Source organism: Ctenopharyngodon idella, chromosome 2, assembly GCF_019924925.1.
Source record: "Ctenopharyngodon idella isolate HZGC_01 chromosome 2, HZGC01, whole genome shotgun sequence".
Classification (NCBI taxonomy): Eukaryota; Metazoa; Chordata; class Actinopteri; order Cypriniformes; family Xenocyprididae; genus Ctenopharyngodon; species Ctenopharyngodon idella.
In genome coordinates, this window is record NC_067221.1 from 11063613 (window position 1) to 11081703 (window position 18091).

General features: G+C 36.6%; 2 protein-coding genes across 6 annotated transcripts in view; both read left to right on the plus strand.

The window, feature by feature from the left end:
- Positions 1-18091, plus strand: part of rgs20 (regulator of G protein signaling 20) — a 192292-nt gene that overhangs the window by 48411 nt on the left and 125790 nt on the right. The gene's annotated exons all lie outside the window — the stretch shown is intronic.
- ctnnd2b (catenin (cadherin-associated protein), delta 2b) overlaps positions 1841-18091 on the plus strand; it is a 91706-nt gene continuing 75455 nt past the window's right edge. For 3 of the 5 annotated variants that reach the window (XM_051883148.1, XM_051883150.1, XM_051883154.1), the window contains exon 1: positions 1842-2121. The gene's annotated coding sequence lies outside the window, so the exon portion shown is untranslated. Of the gene's footprint in view, positions 2122-18091 lie in introns of all 5 variants that reach the window. The other 2 variants (XM_051883149.1, XM_051883151.1) reach the window with 1 other exon arrangement.

The following is an 18091-nucleotide window of genomic DNA, read 5'->3' on the forward strand; positions in this document are numbered from 1 at the left end:
CACCCCTTCACAACCATTATAAAGCTTGGAGGAGCAAGGATATTTTTAAATATATCTCCGATTGTGTTCATCTGAAAGAAGATATTCATATACACCTAGGATGGGTTTGAGGGTGAGTAAATGGGATAATTTTCATTTTTGGGTGAACTATCCCTTTAACACCATCTTTTGTGGCGCTTTGCAGACTATGCTGAGCGGTTCATGTGTTTTGGAGGAGGCCTAGCTTTGGAGAGCGCTCTGAAGGGAGGGTGGGATCTCATGCTTTCAAAGCCAGCTTGCTAATGCTAGCCTCTCCGAAATTATACCTTTAACTAATCATGTCACATTTTATTGCACACTCAGTTTAACACCCTTAACTGAAATGCCTTAAAATGTGTTGTAAAACATCTTCTTGTATCAATAAGTGATGGGAAATTCATTTAAGTATGACATATATTTAGTTTCTAGTTTTTTTTTTTTAGTTTATTTATTCTAGTGTAATGATGTAACTAATTGAGATTCAAATTATTTTTGGCCATTTAAATGCTTATCTATAAATACAATTATAGCTTTATTGTTGCTGGTTTTGTTAGTAGCTTGTAGTGTGAAATACTTTTAAAATTTAGATTTACTGTAGTTTACCTTCTTTAAATTCAGAGTAGTCTATACTTTTGGATATTATTGATAAAAGTGTTTGAGTGTAATTCATTATTGCAGAAGTGTCTGTTGTCTTGGGGTCCCAGGAAAAAAATATAAAAAAATGCTGTGGCAGTATAAAGTACAAGCTAGTTTGGATTATGACTATGATTATGACTGTGTATCAAAACCCAAGAAAAATTCATACTAAAATGACAAATTGTAATGGAATGGGTGCTAATTGTGAGTAAGGAATTAAATCTGTGCCTCTAATCTTCCACTCAATGCCACTGGAGTGAATGAACGCCTGTGTCCACTGCTCCAGAGCGGAAGTACCCCGTCCAGACATGCTGTCTCTGTGCGTTGCTTTGGCTGATAGCTGGCAGAAATGGGATTAACAGTGTTTTCATACAATGGTGCCTCTCACATGACATCATGCTGACATTTTGCTCTGCATTGAATACCTTTACAGACAAAGGCAGTAGCGATCTAAACAGATCAAACAGAAAATGTCCTTTATCTGATTGTCCATTACCTCCATCAACTCCCTACACCTAAAAAGACAAGCGATCATCCAATTACAAATCATGTTTTTACAAATATGTTAGTCCACATCTAACAAAACATTTTAAAAAAAGTCTCTTAAAAACAAAAACAAATGTGTGGACATTAGCCTCAGATGGCATATCCATTGACTGCCCATATTCTTTGAAATGACAGTCTGAAGGATAGTATTGCACACAAAACTAAAAAGCTCTTCTCGGCCTGGCAAGCTCTAATCTGATTGGCTGACTTTACGCAGCTTTCAGGAATAATGGAACCGGCTTTTTTTTTTTTCAGTCTGCCTGGAAACCACGGCATATTTACAAGAAACAATAGGCTTTTTTGGGCAGGAATTAATAACTGAACTTGCTAGTTTTTTAGACTAATAGTTCTGTATAGGCCTATTCTACTTTTTTATAGGCTATCTGTGAAATAATCAGTATTAATTTTGGTTGGACAAAGGCATTTTTCAGTATTTTTTCTGTTGAAATACTTGTATAAATCGTATAAAGATATTTAGCCTATTATATAAAGCCATAGTTGCCAACTTGGAAGTTGCACGTATCTTTCTGAAGCTCTGTCTGGCGTTCAAACGGGAGCGTACATGTGCAATTTCACACATGACCGCGAGATGTCGCTGTGGGACGCGTCGTCATCACTGCAGCAAGGTGCTTGTATGGGGATGGTCCAGCAGGGAAGAGGAGGAGAGAGAGGGAGAAAGCAGGCGCTGCTGCTGCTGCTGTGTCTGTGGCTGGCTACCCACCGCAGTTTTCCGGTCTCCTTCTATCCACACGATTTTCCTTGGATACCTAGCGGATGCTATCCTTTCCTAGGCACACCAGCATCTCTTCTGCTTTCAATGCCATTCGTTGGGAATGATTTCCGTGTGTCGCTCGCTGTGAATTCTCGGCATTAATCGGGGAGGGGAAGCGAGAAGAGCGTTGTTCCTCTGGACATTATTCGGTAAGCGCAATGTCATTCCAGTTGCATTTCCAGCTGTCACATTCCCCACCTACAACCACGATATCTGCCAAGAAAAAGCTCGAAACAGTTGCGAAACCCCCGGTACGCGTATTAACAGCGCATGTTATGTGTTTATTAGCATGTGGATGTCGCCGAGTTTGTGTTTAGTGGTTTTTATCGCATTTAATGCTCGTATTCACAGCGCTATAAGCGCAGGCTGGGAACTGAAAATGGAATCCATTAGAGCATCATTCTCCATCCAAGACGGATGGGAGGGGGAGCGAGAGCACAGAAAACCTATTACTTCCCTATTGACCTAAATTTCAATGATGTATTTATAAGATTACACTAGTCCACGGATATGACCGCTGCTTCTTTGTGTAGTTTTACAGCATGTTCTCGCAAATCGTTATGAAAACCTAACTGTCAATGCTTTTTCTTGTGAAGCACCGTTTTCATTCGTGTCCATTCATTTTGAATTTCTTGATTTAGTAGCTCGTGTAGCCTCATTTTTTTCTAGCATTACTGCTGAAAATTAGCATTTTTGACCGTCTAACATTGACAAATCCTTTATAAAACATTGTTTGAATACATTTTGAGTATGAAAGGTGAATAAAACCTATTAGTTTAGGTGTGCTGATGTGGAAATGGGAGGGCTGTATGTGGCTAGACTGACCGCCTCTCTCTGCACTTGCTTAGGTGAGGCCGTCTTGGAAGAGAATAAACAATAATTCAGTAGCTTTTAGGCCCTCATGTGTTTATTTATGTATATTTGAATAATGTGCTATCTTTTCCCACACATGGCACATTGTATGTTGGTGCTCAGTGTGCATAAGCAGTTGTTTATGAATAGAATTGTGACATTTATCTCTTTTATTCTTGATTTTTTATGTTAAATTTATTATAAAAAACCTGGCCGCTGTGGTTGCAAGAACTTTGCTGTAAAAACACTAATGTTTCGCAGAGGGAATTTAGCAGAATTGTGAAAATCCCCCTTTCTCCATAAATTATGTGGTTGTTCACTTATTTTACAAATATAAAAATTTGAATTTTAATAATAATTTACACTAAAAGTATACTTAATGCCTTGATAAAGGCTTAGTTCACCCAAAAATGAAATTTCTGTCATTAATTACTCACCCTCATGTCGTTCCAAACCCGTAAGACCTTCGTTCATCTTCGGAACACAAATTAAGATATTTTTGATGAAATCTGAGAGGTATATGACTCATCCATAAACAGCAATTTAAGCACCACTTTCAAGTTCAACATTAAGGTTGAACCACTGTGGTCACAACGACAGTTTTAACGATGTCTTTAGTACCTTTCTGGACCTTAAAAGTGGTGGTTTCATCAAAAATATCTTAATTTGTGTTCCGAAGATGAACAAAGGTCTTACGGGCGTGGAACGACATGAGGGTGAGTAATTAATGACAGAAATTTCATTTTTGGGTGAACTAACCCTTTAAATATACATTTTCTTTACAATATTTTATAGTGAAATTTCATGTTTTTTAAGACAGAATATTTTATAATAATATTTTTACCATATATAAGGTAACTTACAGTTAACAAATTAGCAGGATTTTACTGTGACATTTTACTTTGCAGCTATTCTATCTCTTTTTTTTTTTGCAGCAACAAGATGTAGTGATGAAGTGTAGCTGCAAGGCTTTGATTTACTAATGCGTTAATGCACAAAAGTACTTTTCTGCTGAAAAAATCAAGAGAGATATATTTGCAAGAGAGACAGAGAGAGAGAGATTGAAAGAGAGAGAATATTGATTGTTCAGGGGATCGGACATTCTCAGGTTGATCATAAATTATACATTGCATATGGAATTTTTTTTGTGTGTGTGTGTGTGTGTGTGTGTGCACAGAAAGGTTTAAGCAGCCCTGGCCCTGGTATTTAACATTTTAAGGTCCTGATGCTCCCACACTTTAAGAGTGCGCTCTCAGGGAGCAACAGTGCATGACTGTGAAATATTGTATGCATACTGGTATTAACCTGCTTGCTATATGGCTGCATATGATTTAGAATGAAGGAGCTGTGCGTGCATTTTGTGACAGGTCATGTACACTTGAAGACCTCGCTGAGGTATCTCATAGGAGAAACGGACGAGCAGCTGAAAGCAAACTTATTAGTGCAATATACATCCAAAACACCCATGAACATTTATAATGTTTGCAGTTAAATATTAAACGTTCAAATGTTCAATACAAGAAAACTGTTATTATGACCTGACTTTGTCCATCAATGGCCCTGCAAATTCAGGATAATGGACAGGTAATCAATAGCTTAAACTTGGCGTGAAGACATCAAAATGTGCAAAAGCAAAGTGCTGGTATTATTATTAATTATTAAAATGGTGCACTTTCAGCACTTTAAGTGCAGTAGTGCTTATAATAGGCATTTTATCAACAATTTGTTATCTCTTGTCATTATCCCAAAGCCATCACTATTAGTTTTTAGAATTTTTCTATTCTATTTGTTCGTTGTTCACATATAGAGGTAGTTTTTATATTCATGTACTGTATGATCTAACGGGTTTACTGCAGTTTCTTTAGATTTATTTTGACCTTTGCAGTTTTGCAGTTTATTCTTATTTTATTTGCCACCAAAGTTGTTATAAATGCTAACATTTTCAAACCTTTTTTAATGGAAACAGTGTTTATTAACCTTTTCTGTAAATTATGTATTTTTTTAAACCCTTTTGTCATGGGGGACAGAAGAAGACTATATCATGCTCATATATCATTCAGTATTCTGCTCAGGAGAAAGTAATAGACCTATTGATAAATATCAGACTTGACTCCAGCCACTTGGTATGGACTGACTCAGTCTCCTCTTCTGATAATGACCCCGGAGATAAAGCTGTTGATGACACAGACGCTTGCCATTGTTGTCATCTGAGCTGACACTCACTGGCTGAAATGTAGTTATATAGCTGTCATACAGGAGGATATGAGAGTGCAGAGTCATAAATGTATTTTATATTTACATGATTTTTCCCTAAGAAGATCTGCAGAATAGTGACTTTGATTTTGATGAATCTTTGATGACTAGTTTTGAGGCTTGAGGTGTACACTTAATTTGTAGCTAGATATGCCAATATTATAGAAGTTAAACTCAAAGGATGTGCAAGAGAACAGATTAGTTGAGAGTGTGTGAGTACATATGATGTGTACATGCATATTATTAGCTTTGCCTGTCATTTTTGAAGATTATCATCTTTGGAAATCAGCTTTACGGGACACTGTAAAATATGGCAGTCAGTTTTACAGGATTTTATGAGATTTAGCAGAAATTTCTTACTACTAAATACTGTATTCAGAATTTTACAGCGAAATCAATTCAGGCTAGCACATTTCCCTTCAGAACACAACACATTTATTACTGTACTGAATGCTGGGAATCACACTGTGATCGTTTACAGTAGTTGATTAAAAACATTTGTTACACGGCTCTTTGAAATTCTTGGTTGTGAAACCGACACTGCTTTCATCTTGTATCACACTAGGGGTGGGCGATATGACCAAATCCTTATTATTACACGATATGAGGATTTTTATTTCACGATAACGATATATATCACGATACAGTCATGTTGTGTTATTTTATCTCATTTCTGTTATTAAAAATAAGAAAAAAGAAGCAAATTACAAACAATAGGACAAATACAATATAACAAAAATATGAATTAATCAAATTAAGTTTTTCAGGTACGATAGGTTTATTTAGCATGTAGTTAGAATTAGGGCTGCACGATTTATCGCACAATATGAAAAATAACATCTTAAATCACACTTAAACGCGATTTTTTTTTATGCGCAGCTTGTCAATGAAATATGGCTCCAAATGCTAATCCATCTGAACGTACTGCGAGTTTGAGTCCCTTATAATGTACATTTGAAAAAGCAACACACGTCGAACATCTTTCCAGACATGAGTAGCATTTATTAACATCTTGTCAAACAAAAGACAACATTTAATAACATGTTTTTACTCCAAACTCACTTCATAACGACAGTTGAGCATCCTTCTGTGAGATGATGTGGCTTCTTACACAGAATAAGGCAGTCGTATGTTTATTAGTCATGATTAATTAATCAAAGCGTTTCAGTCTTCTGTTTATTCAGCGATAGTATGATGCCCATAGGGATTTCCTGGAATATCTACTTCTATGGCAGGGCATATTTGGAGTTTCTGCGCAAGAGCGCCCTCTGGCTTTCAGATGGAGAAGCATTTTCTACTGATCACAGAGCCGTACAGCTCCGACAAGCTGCGCATAAAATAATCGCAGCCTTTGCCAAATCGCGTGCGATTTAATCGCGATAAATTGTGCAGCCTTAGTTAGAATTAGTAGCCTACAAAAATTTAATAATCAAATGTAAAAATAAAATATTGCATAATCTTCACTGTACGAATTAAATATAAATTTATTCTTATTAAAGCTAAAAAAACAGTTATTCAGTCAAGAGCAGTAAATTATTTTCTCTTTTGTTTTATTCACATTAAAGGGATAGTTCACCCAAAAATGAAAATTCTGTCATCATTTACTCACCTTCAACTTGTTCCAAACCTGTATGAATTTATTTCTTCTGCTGAACACAAAACAGGATATTTTGAATAATATCGGAAACCAAACAGTTGATGGACCCCATTGCCTTCCATAGTATGGAAAAAAATGCTATGGAAGTCAGTGGGGTCCATCAACTGTTTGGTTTCCGACATTATTCAAAATATCTTGTTTTGTGTTCAGCAGAAGAAATAAATTCATACAGGTTTGGAACAACTTGAGGGCGAGTAAATGATGACAGAATTTTTATTTTTGGGTGAACTATCCCTTTAATGACACAGAGCAGCAGGTAGGCATATTAGGCTGCTGTCACTTTAAGACCAAAAGCACGGATCCATTATATTGATACACATTAACATTAAGCACGCTCTTTATATACTCACTCATGCATTTCATCACTCTGAAATGTCAATAGTACTATATATGTACATACCATGATATATATGATATAGCAAAATCTCTAACGATAGACATTTTATACCTTGGCAACGATATATATCGTCATGCCGCCCAGCCCACCATGCCATCTTGCATCTCGGTTATTGATTGTACTGATTGTAGAAGACTTCAATATTGAAATATTAATAATGTGATATTATTGCATTATCCATCTTGTGGCTAGGCCTATTGTTTTATACATTGTAATGGACTATTTTTTCCTCTAGTGGAAGCTTTAAGATAATATACAGGGTAAGATTATATTTCAACTCAAATCATTATTTCATGCACACAAATTTATGTATTCAGTTTGTAGTTGTGTTTTTGTTTATTTTGCAGTTATGACCATACAGAATCCTTTAGATATGATTTGAAATCGAATAGCCCCTAAATTCCCATGTGCATTAAGTCATCTTACTGTTATTTGGGGGGCGTCTTTTCCCAGCATTGTACACAGATCAAGTGCTTAAGTGTGCAATCATTACCCAACTTCATTTAGGCAGTGTACCATAGAAACATCTTCTTATATGCACACAGCCAATGCACAAGGGAGCTGCCTTGCTAATGCACCCACTGCCAATGCTCCAGAAAAGACTTGATAGGAAGGGCAGAAAAACATTCTTACCTGACTGCCTGGATTTATACAGACCTGGAGTGAGGAGAGACAAGCTGTGCTCACTGAGCATTTGCACTTGTGATTAAGGAATCCACTGACACATGAAATATGAAATATGAGAGACAGCAGGGCTCTGGCTATCTATTTTTAGATTTGCCAACCAAAATAAATTCAAAAGGAAGGTTAGTGTTGTTTTTGCAAATGCCATTATTATTCTTTTTAAAGTTCCCAACCTAAACAGTGATAGTTTGCTTTTTAACTTGAATAATTTAAGATATCTTGGATGTGATGAATGAGAATTGTGAGATTATTTATGCAATATTAATTAATCTGAATGATTTTTAGTATATTTTCAGAGGTCTAAGATAACGTGACAGTCAAATAGCCGTTGGTTGCTATTATGACAAACTGGGTCATGACCTTGCTTGTGCAAACGGTGTAATATGCTCTTTATGCCATATGCCATTGTATATTATTATTAGATGGAATACTTCATTCAGATTGGTAAATTGCATTCAGTGGTCAAATGCTTTTGTTTAGTGACCATTCAAGTGGACAACTGATCATTGTCACAGGCAACCGATTTCCTACATAGATGTGCATGTGCTACAGTATTTTCATGTCTCTTGTAGCACGCCGTAGCCTCTTACTTCTTATATAATTAAAGAATTTAATTTAAACTTATTCCATATTAAATTATGCATTTATTTGTCTCTTTGTTAGATAGATATCATAAGCAGGATAATGTACAGTAGGGCTGCACAATATATCTTTTTAGCATCGAAATCACGATGTACGCATCCACGATAGTCACATCGCAGGATGTGTGATGTCAAATATAGGGATCGTTAAAATCCGTACGGACCAGACACCGTGGTTAAAAACGCACGTGATTCTCTGATTAATTGCAACGTTTGACCATCATACAATGAAAGTTTATCATTTGAACTGTGTTTTAGGTCCTGTCAGTTTAAACATTCAAGCGATTTTAAACCATTTGAGCCTGCGAAAACACGAAAGAGAAATTAATTCTAAATTCTGAGCCGCTCAGATGCACGTGAACACCTCATGCCATTTTCTTGCGTGTCTATTTGTGCCTGAATGGACACATACATGCAAAAAAATCTAGAAAGAAAACCGGATGTGTAACAGTATTTTGATCCGCGCATTCGGTCTTAAAGTGACAGCAGCCTAATATTACTGCTGCTTTCTGTGTCATGAATGTTAATTAAACAACAAAAGACAAAGAGAAAAATCACTTTTCTAGTTTTAACACAGATTAATTATATTTAATTTATACAGTAAATACTATACAGTGTTTATACATTTAATTATTCAATTTCTGTACCTCAATACTGTTAGACTTACCTAAAAAATATAAAGCACTATTTATTTCATTTGTATCTTTGTTCTATTATGCTTGTAATTTGTTCATTATTTTGTATGCGTATTCACTCACCTACAAAATCACCCCAATCATCCCAGATTGATTAATTCTTTCCAAATAGAGCTATTCAAGTCATCTGGTGATTTTTTTTCATATCGCAATATATATCGCAGAAAAACAAAATATCGCAATGTTTTTTCCAATATCGTGCAGCCCTAATATACAGCCAACCATTCATTATATGCAGAATACTTGGCAACGGGCTGTTGAATTATTGAAAAATAATAAGCAGAGTTACACCTCTGGTGTGCATTATTTTTCTATAATGGACCGGAGCCAATTAATAATGCTTATACCATACCACATCTCAAGACATTGTTCAGATGTTTTAGAGAGAGACCTTTTCATAGTATATAAATAATAATTTAGTTCAAAGTTGTTTGCCATTGTTACTAATGTATTTTGTGTCGTAGAATAAAAAGTGAAAATGTCTTGAGCTTGTGTTGACCACAGAGCTTATTTTAGGCATTTAACAAAAACCCCTTCAGGATGTTACAAGAACACAGTTTTGGGTTTATTTTGCTATAATTTATTACTTATTATTAAAAATAATTAATATTACTTCTTATCCCCAAATAATTTTTATGTGATCTTATGGAATCCATAATTTAAAAAAAAAAAAAAAAAATGCATAATTAAGATGTTGCAGTTGTCACAGACCTGTGATGACAAGTTTTATCACTGGTTAGAATGAATATATTTGTTTCATATGGTTTTCACATCTCTCCAAGTAAGATAATTGAAAAATGTTGTAATAGCGAGCGGTTTGGGTCCTGCTATTGTTTCACCAGTAGGGGTCCTGTTAGCCAATATTCAGCATCCAATTATACAGGCTCCCTGCACGTCGATGAAAACAATCTGAAACAAATGCCGAGTGTGGCCTTAAATTAGCTTTACATAAACAAACACAGCAAATGGCACATGACACAATGAACATTCGCAAGTTCAGGTCTCCATTAGATTCGTTCTCTTCATCCTTAAGGAATAACACACTGCTTTTGTCTCGGAGAACTCAGTGGGTGTATTAAATTTCCACTGTTTCCCCTTGTACATAGATAACACTAGTAAACACAGCTTTCAGCAATGTCAACTCTCTCCAGCAGCAAAGTCATTAATCCCATACTAGGTCAGAGCTCTTACTGAGCCAACCGCATCCACCCAGAGCTACACAGGCATGCCAGCAATGTCCTCGTGCCACGCTTGAAAAATCCAAGCCTTATACTGATATCCCATGATGCATTTTCCGGGCGTACAGGCAGCAGAATTGCAAATATATGTCAGTTCCCTGACATGCCACAAATCATCAGTAGTTTCCTTCATGAAAGTTGAAGGTTGCAGACAGATTTGAAAAGTTAATCACAGAGTGACATGTAAACAACTTTCTTTTTTTTTCTTTTTTATCAGTGAGTTAGAAAATAACTAAACCGAGAGCTTTTTTCTACACTTTTCCAACTAGAGACTGAAAAATCATGTTTCTCCTCAGTAAACGGACGCCAAAGGCATAATTGTTTCAATTATAGTTCTAAATGCGCATAGGCTTTACCTTTAATATGCTGTTGTGTACTTCTATTTAACGGAAATAAAGAGGGGAAGAGGTGGCCATTGAAAAAATCAAATGCACTCAAACATCACCACCAGAGACTATAGAGGAGAAAAAGCCCTAATAAGCAGTGGGGCCTGTTTGATCACAGCAAGCCTCACATAATTACTCTTTATCATCGATGTCACGCTCAGCTGTCCTTTGAGAACATGATCCGAGGAGCATTTTAATTGCCTCACATTTGCACTGCTTCTCAATGTATCGTTGACATTTTGGGCAAGGAGACATGTCTTGAAAAACTATACAATTCTCCACCAAGACTTTTGCTGATAGTTAATTAGCTCTAGAATGTGCTGTGAGGGACATAACCAAGTTTTTGTAGTGGTCATTCTTATTTCATTTGAATACATGCATCATACACTTCTAGTCCACTAAAAATGTTTACAGGTACAGCAAAGACATGGTTAATTTAATATACTGATTGCAATATAAAAGACACATTATCTCCAGTCCCGTTTCGGTGCTTTGTGCAGGAGAGCATAACGTCATCTCCCAGTGTGCTAGCCTCACAGAAAAAGAGATTAGTTTCCTTTAAGACCTTATTGAACATTTTATCTTGCAGTGTGTTCAGAATTTTATTGCCGTTTCATTCCTGACATTGTCAGTCGTATGTCGAGACAATAAATAAACACATCTGTCCGCAGTCAGAATACAAAAGACTGATTAATGTCTATGTGATTAATGAAGCTGTAAAATATTTGTTTTCCCATCCCCCAGCATATAAGTTATTTCACTAATATACTTTGTAATAATTAGAATTTTACTTCACATGAGTTTTCACATAAATATTCATCTTCCAAATGCTAGTTCTTATTGCATCGACCTTATTCTCTTTGTCTCATTAAGTCCAGCAACTAATCAAGCCAGAAAATACTGTTGGGTGCGTAAGAGCGTGTGAATGTGGGTGTGACTGTAATCACAATATGTGCCTTTTGTTTGTGCATTTTGATACTTTAGTATCCTGGGGATCACATGACTAATTGTGTACCTGGGATCACAACCGTGATGTCTGCCAATAACAACATCAGCCGAACATCATCACGTCCTGTGGGTGTTGGTAGATCCTTTTTTCTGGAACATCTGGTGTTTCACTGGGTGATCAGATCTTGGGAGTAAGTCTTCTGAATCTTGTGGAAAAACAAACCGGGGAGCGTCCGAGGGGAGTAAACCGTTGTCAAAAGCATATGGCCAGAGTCTTAATAGGATGTAATGGGGATGAAACTGCAAAGGCAGGGCAGATGTCTTGAATGAGATGTTTAATGCAGAAAACAAGATTAACAGGTTGCAAGATTGCATAGTGTAAAGCGTAAAACAAATTAGATTACTTAAAATTTGCTTCAGATGTTTGGGCTGAGGTGATTTCTGGTTCATTTCTGTTTTTGTGGATACCGTTGCCATGAGTTATATGTAATCCCAAAGGACGGACGATGCAGCAATTCCATTGGGTGCAATCACGAGACTCTTACACATCATATATGAACCTATACGTGCAGCAAACACAAACTCATGCTGTAAGATAGATATGCGTAGCCACTATTTAAGATTTGTATGGTCATGCAGATCCAGTCAGAAATATTAGCCTAGTATTTTATCCACCCAAAACCACCTTGATTCATCAGCGCAAAGCATCTTGAGAAGAATTAGTTTCCGTGTGCCGCATCACCGATACAATCCACTGTAAGCCTTTACGGTTGCCTTCTTGGTGAGAGACTGTCATAATGGATTGATATCTCTATGGAAACGGGAGCCTGTTAGCAGGCACAAGCATGATGTCATAGACAAATTAGGCATTCAGACATGTGTGGCTGAGCCCCAATAGAGAGATCCTCCTTTGTTGTAGGGCTTTCAGCGATTCTTGGCTGACATTAATTTCACAAATTTGATCAATTTATATCAGTTTCCCTTTTTCGGCTATTTGATATCTGCAGCCGTGCCAGCGGAAAGACTTAAAATGTCTACATTCACCTCAGTGGTTTCAGACAAAAGTCAATGGGGAAGCACAATCAAGTACGTGAATCCAAAAAATGTAGCTTTTGTCACTTTAAATGAAAAAGCACCATATGAGGAAATGAAATGGGATATAACTGCTTGTTGGCAACAATGGCTCCGGCTCTTCCACTGTTCAATTTGTTTAGTGTTTGACAATGAAATTGAGGTTGTGTTACAGGACTCTCCCGTATACTGTCTTCAGCGTATCTGACAGAGTCAGGGGCCATTGTGAAAGGCGTTTTAGTAAAATTACAGTAAATATTCACTGAGCAGCGCAGGCCTGTTTCTAAGGTAACTGTGGCCTTGGAGTGATTGTAGCAATCATGTGACTTAATAGAATTAGACTCTTTTACCTGTTTCTCAGTAATGCCTTTTCTTTTTCTTCCTTTTTTCTTTAAACACACAGGTTTCAGCCAGTTAGTTTCTGTATGGTCTATTCAGTAAGTTAAGAGTTTGATGTGTAAGTTGTGAGTCAGAAATCAGAGTTCTCATTATATATTACATGTTCATTTGGATTAATGCATCCTATAACTCCCCTAGCTGATGTATTGTGCTTCCAAGGCACAGCCAGTCCAGTTTCTACATGTTTTGTTATGAGAAATTCTCCACATATAATAACATCACTGAATAAAATGTGAATTTTCAGTATTCCAAGTAAAAACACCACTTCAAAGAAAGTCAACAGTGTGCTTGATTTTAATGATATATGCCATGTACGCAAGCTGATTATGATAAAAATTACATGAATATTGCATCATTATTTTGAATAATGGCAGCATAAAAAGGAGATGTATACTTTTTCCTTTTAATGTTGACAGGGCAAGCCAGTAGTGAAATGGTGTTTACTTGGAATATTGAACATTCAGATTTTATTCAGTGATCATTATATGCAGAGAATTTCTCATAGCAAAACATGTAAAGGCTTGCTGGAAAGGCAATATATTTTTATATACTACTGTTTGGGGTTGGCAAGGTTTTTTTTATGTTTTTGAAAGAAGTCTCTGCTCACTCAGGCTCGTTTATTTGATCAAAAATACTGTGAAAACAGTAATTTTGTGAAATATTATTACTATTTTAAACAAATGTTATCTATTTTAATATATTTTAATGTAATGTAATTTATTCTTGTAATGGGAAAGCTATATTTTAAGCAGCTATTACTCCTTTAATACATTTTTCATTACAAAAAGCAAACATACAAAAATTACTAGGTTTTTCATTTGTAATTATAGCTGGATTTGGTTATAATGTAACTCTTTGACTGTTATGAAATCCTAAACCAACTTTTGCTTGAAAAGGATGGCATACAGTGCAAAACCAAAACTGATTTGTAATATTCAGCTCATTATAAGTAATGCTTAATAATTTACAACAGTATAAAAAACATCACAGACCAAATGTTTGAGTGATTGCAAGGCATAAAGCACATGTAAAATATTGGAAGTAAAGAACAATTTTTTTTTTTTTTCTGCAGCACTGATCTATTTCTGATATCAGGATACTATTAATCAGATACATATGGTTGACTAAGATTATTGTCAAAAAAGCGTAATCTATCAATCTGAATGCACCAACAGCTGGGACTTGCATTAGTTGATTTTGTGGTCTGTTCTGCATGATCTCACTGGTAGAAAGTCATCAGTTTGACCTAGAAATTAAAAGTATCCGTCAGGTATCTGTCATCACCAAATCTGATGTATAAATTAAACATTTATCAATCGCCGGGTGGGCGATATATCATGATATGAGTCATTCTATTTCATGATAAGGATTTTATGATATTAAATTTTTTCATACCATTGAAATTTCATAATTCTAGTCACCAATTTCAGTATTACAAAAACTAATACTAGCCTAAGTAAAACAAACAAACAAACTCAAGCTTACACAGTCTAATTAATTACAAGCAATAGGACAACAAACTACAGTAGAACAAAGACACAAATGAAATAGACCTACTTAAAAAATGTCAAGCACTAGAAATAAGAAATACTATAAATTGTATATGCTAAAGTAATCAAATGTATAAAAACACTGCATTGTCTTCACTGTGTAAATTAAATATACATTTATTCCTATTAAAGTTAGAAAAGTGATTCAGTCAAGAGGAGTGAGAGATTTTCTCTCTTTTGTTGTTTGATTAACATTAATGACACAGACGGCAGCAGGTTTATTAGGCTGCTGTCACTTTAAGAGCAAATGACGGATCCAATATACTGATACATGCTCGTTTTCTTTCTCAACTGTTTATGTTCACTTAAGACAAATGACTGTTTACTTGGATACTCACAAAGATGGCATTTTGACACATCGTTCAAGCCCAATTAGGCGGCAAAAAGAACTCAGTTCAAGACTCACGCGCTCTGAGCAGCGACTTCATGTGCGCGTGTCTCTCAGACAGCACTCAGAAACCACCTCTCAAACCATACCGAAATGAGTTCTTTTTCTCTGCTTATAGGCCTTTATGACACTCCCGCATTCGAAAAGCAGAAGCTTCAAATAGTAGCCTATAAAAACAGCCTGCAGCCTGGGTCAACGGCTGTGCCCATAGCACGGGATTGTTGTGATTTATTTATATAAAATTCAGCATAGACACTTCTTCTTTTACAGTATCTCACAGAAGTGAGTACACCCCTCACATTTTTGTAAATATTTTATTATATCTTTTCATGTGACAACACTGAAGAAATGACACTTTGCTACAATGTAAAGTAGTGAGTGTACAGCTTATATAACAGTGTAAATTTGTTGCTTGACTGTAGGCAAGACACACTTGTTTTTGTACTCCTCACCTGGTGGCCGCCACACACGCTTGACACCATCTGAACCAAATAAGTTTATCTTGGTCTCATCAGACCACAGGGCATGGTTCCAGTAATCCATGTCCTTAGTCTGCTTGTCTTCAGCAAACTGTTTGCGGGCTTACTTGTGCATCATCTTCAGAAGAGGCTTCCTTCTGGGACGACAGCCATGCAGACCAATTTGATGCAGTTTGCGGCGTATGGTCTGAGCACTGACAGGCTGACCCCACACCCCTTCAACCTCTGCAGCAATGCTGGCAGCACTCATACGTCTATTTCCCAAACACAACCTCTGGATATGACGTTGAGCACGTGTACTCAACTTCTTTGGTCGACCATGGCGAGGCCTGTTCTGAGTGGAACCTGTCCTGTTGAACCGCTGTATGGTCTTGGCCACCGTGCTGCAGCTCAGTTTCAGGGTCTTGGCAATCTTCTTATAGCCTACGCCATCTTTATGTAGAGCAACAAATCTTTTTTTCAGATCCTCAGAGAGTTCTTTGCCATGAGGTGCCATGTTGAACTTCCAGTGACCAGTATGAGAGAGTGAGAGCAATAACACCAAATTTAACACACCTGCTCCCTATTCACACCTGAGACCTTGTAACACTAATGAGTCACATGACACCGGGGAGAGAAAATGGCTAATTAGGCCCAATTTGGACATTGTCACTTAGGGGTGTACTCACTTTTGTGGCCAGTGGTTTAGACATTAATGGCTGTGTGTTGAGTTATTTTGAGGGGACAGCAAATTTACACTATTATACAAGCTGTACACTCACTACATTACATTGTAGCAAAGTGTCATTTCTTCAGTGTTATCACATTTACAAAAAAGTGAGGGGTGTACTCACTTCTGTGAGATACTGTAAAGACATCAACCTCAGTTTACAATCATTAATTGAGTATTGTGAAACAAAGAAAAATGTTGTCATGATATTCCGACGCATATTTCATGATTTAAAGGGGAGCATTCAAGCCATACTGTATATGTATGTGCAATACTTCATTCTATGCGGAATACTACTTGTCTGATCACCTTAAAGAGCATTAAAATGAGACAAATCTTAAAAGGTTAATTAGGACTAAAGTCTATTTTGGGGGGATTAAATTAAAGGTTTGGGGAAACTTATTGTATTAAACAATAATTTTTTTTTTAATGCACTTACTTTATGATGCAATTAACAATAATTAGATCAAGTTGAAGTGCTTAAATTAAGGAATATTTCCAGCCCAAATAAACAGTTTTAAATATTGACGTTTATTGTTAAGTTCAGCTAAATTAGTTTTCTTCTTAAAGCTGTCATTCGTCCATTGACTATAATGCAGGCGGAAATTCATTCAGAGCCGGATGTGACAACACATGGACTGTGATAAAGGCCTTTTGCGCTTTAACAGTTTAAATTAAAATCACTTGTTTTTTAAACCACAATTTAAAAATGCATGCAAACGATAAGCTTTCGTGACCACGCAGCACAGCAACGTCACGTGAACGCGTAACCACATTAGAGATGATAGTCCAAAATCTCTACCGGTTTACAAATTTCTACTGGTTAATCGTGTCTACCGGTATATCGCCCACCCCTGCTTTTCCCATTTCGCCTTGTACCTCACCAGCAACTTGCATTTGTTTTCACAGGTTTTTCTGATTGTATATCCTCTCTTCCACACAAAACACATGTGTTCACAGTTGTGCCTGATGTGGTTGCGTAAAAAGGCTCTGTGTCCTGATGCTCATATAGGTAGCCATTTTCTCTCTGTTCCTGCTGTGTGCAGACTGTTCTCTGGGGAAGCTTTAAATTTGGGTGGTTGATTTTGAGAGGGGAGGCAATTGCAAAGAAGGAAGCTGAGGATGAAGAGAGTGATCTGAGAGAGCCAGAGCATTATAGTGGGATTTCATTACTCGAAGTCCAAGGTTTTACAAACCCACTAATATGCTTGGTGATGTATTTCCCTTTGAAACAGGAAGTTTGATGGGCTTGTCCCTTATTTTAAAAAAAGTTATTAGTCTTTAGTTAAATAACTGTTGCTATAGTAGTTGGTTGCAGGTTGTATTAGGGGTGGGGCTTACTCATTCTAGAGAGCATCTGATTGGGCAAAAATCTGCCTAAGTGCAGGATGGGTTAAATATTTCTGGTTGTTCAAAGTTTGGGATCAGTATTTTTTTTCTTTTTTGAAAGAAATCGAAAACTTTATTCAGCTAGGACACATTAAATTGATCAAAAGTGACAGTAAAGACTGTTAAAGGCCCACTGAAGTGCCTTGAAATGCGTAGCATTATTCAATGTGTTGACGTGATTTCCACTGAAACAGGAAGACAGGGTGGGACATAATGAACAGCTCCTCCCGTTTTTAAAAATAGCCAATAGCGTTTAGTTCATCACAGCTCGACCAGAGCCATTAAGTTTGGTAAAACTTAATCTCTAACCGTTTCTCCTCCTAATCTCCTCCATATTGCTTTAAAATATACTGTAGCATTCTGTGCAGAATTCAAATGTGTCC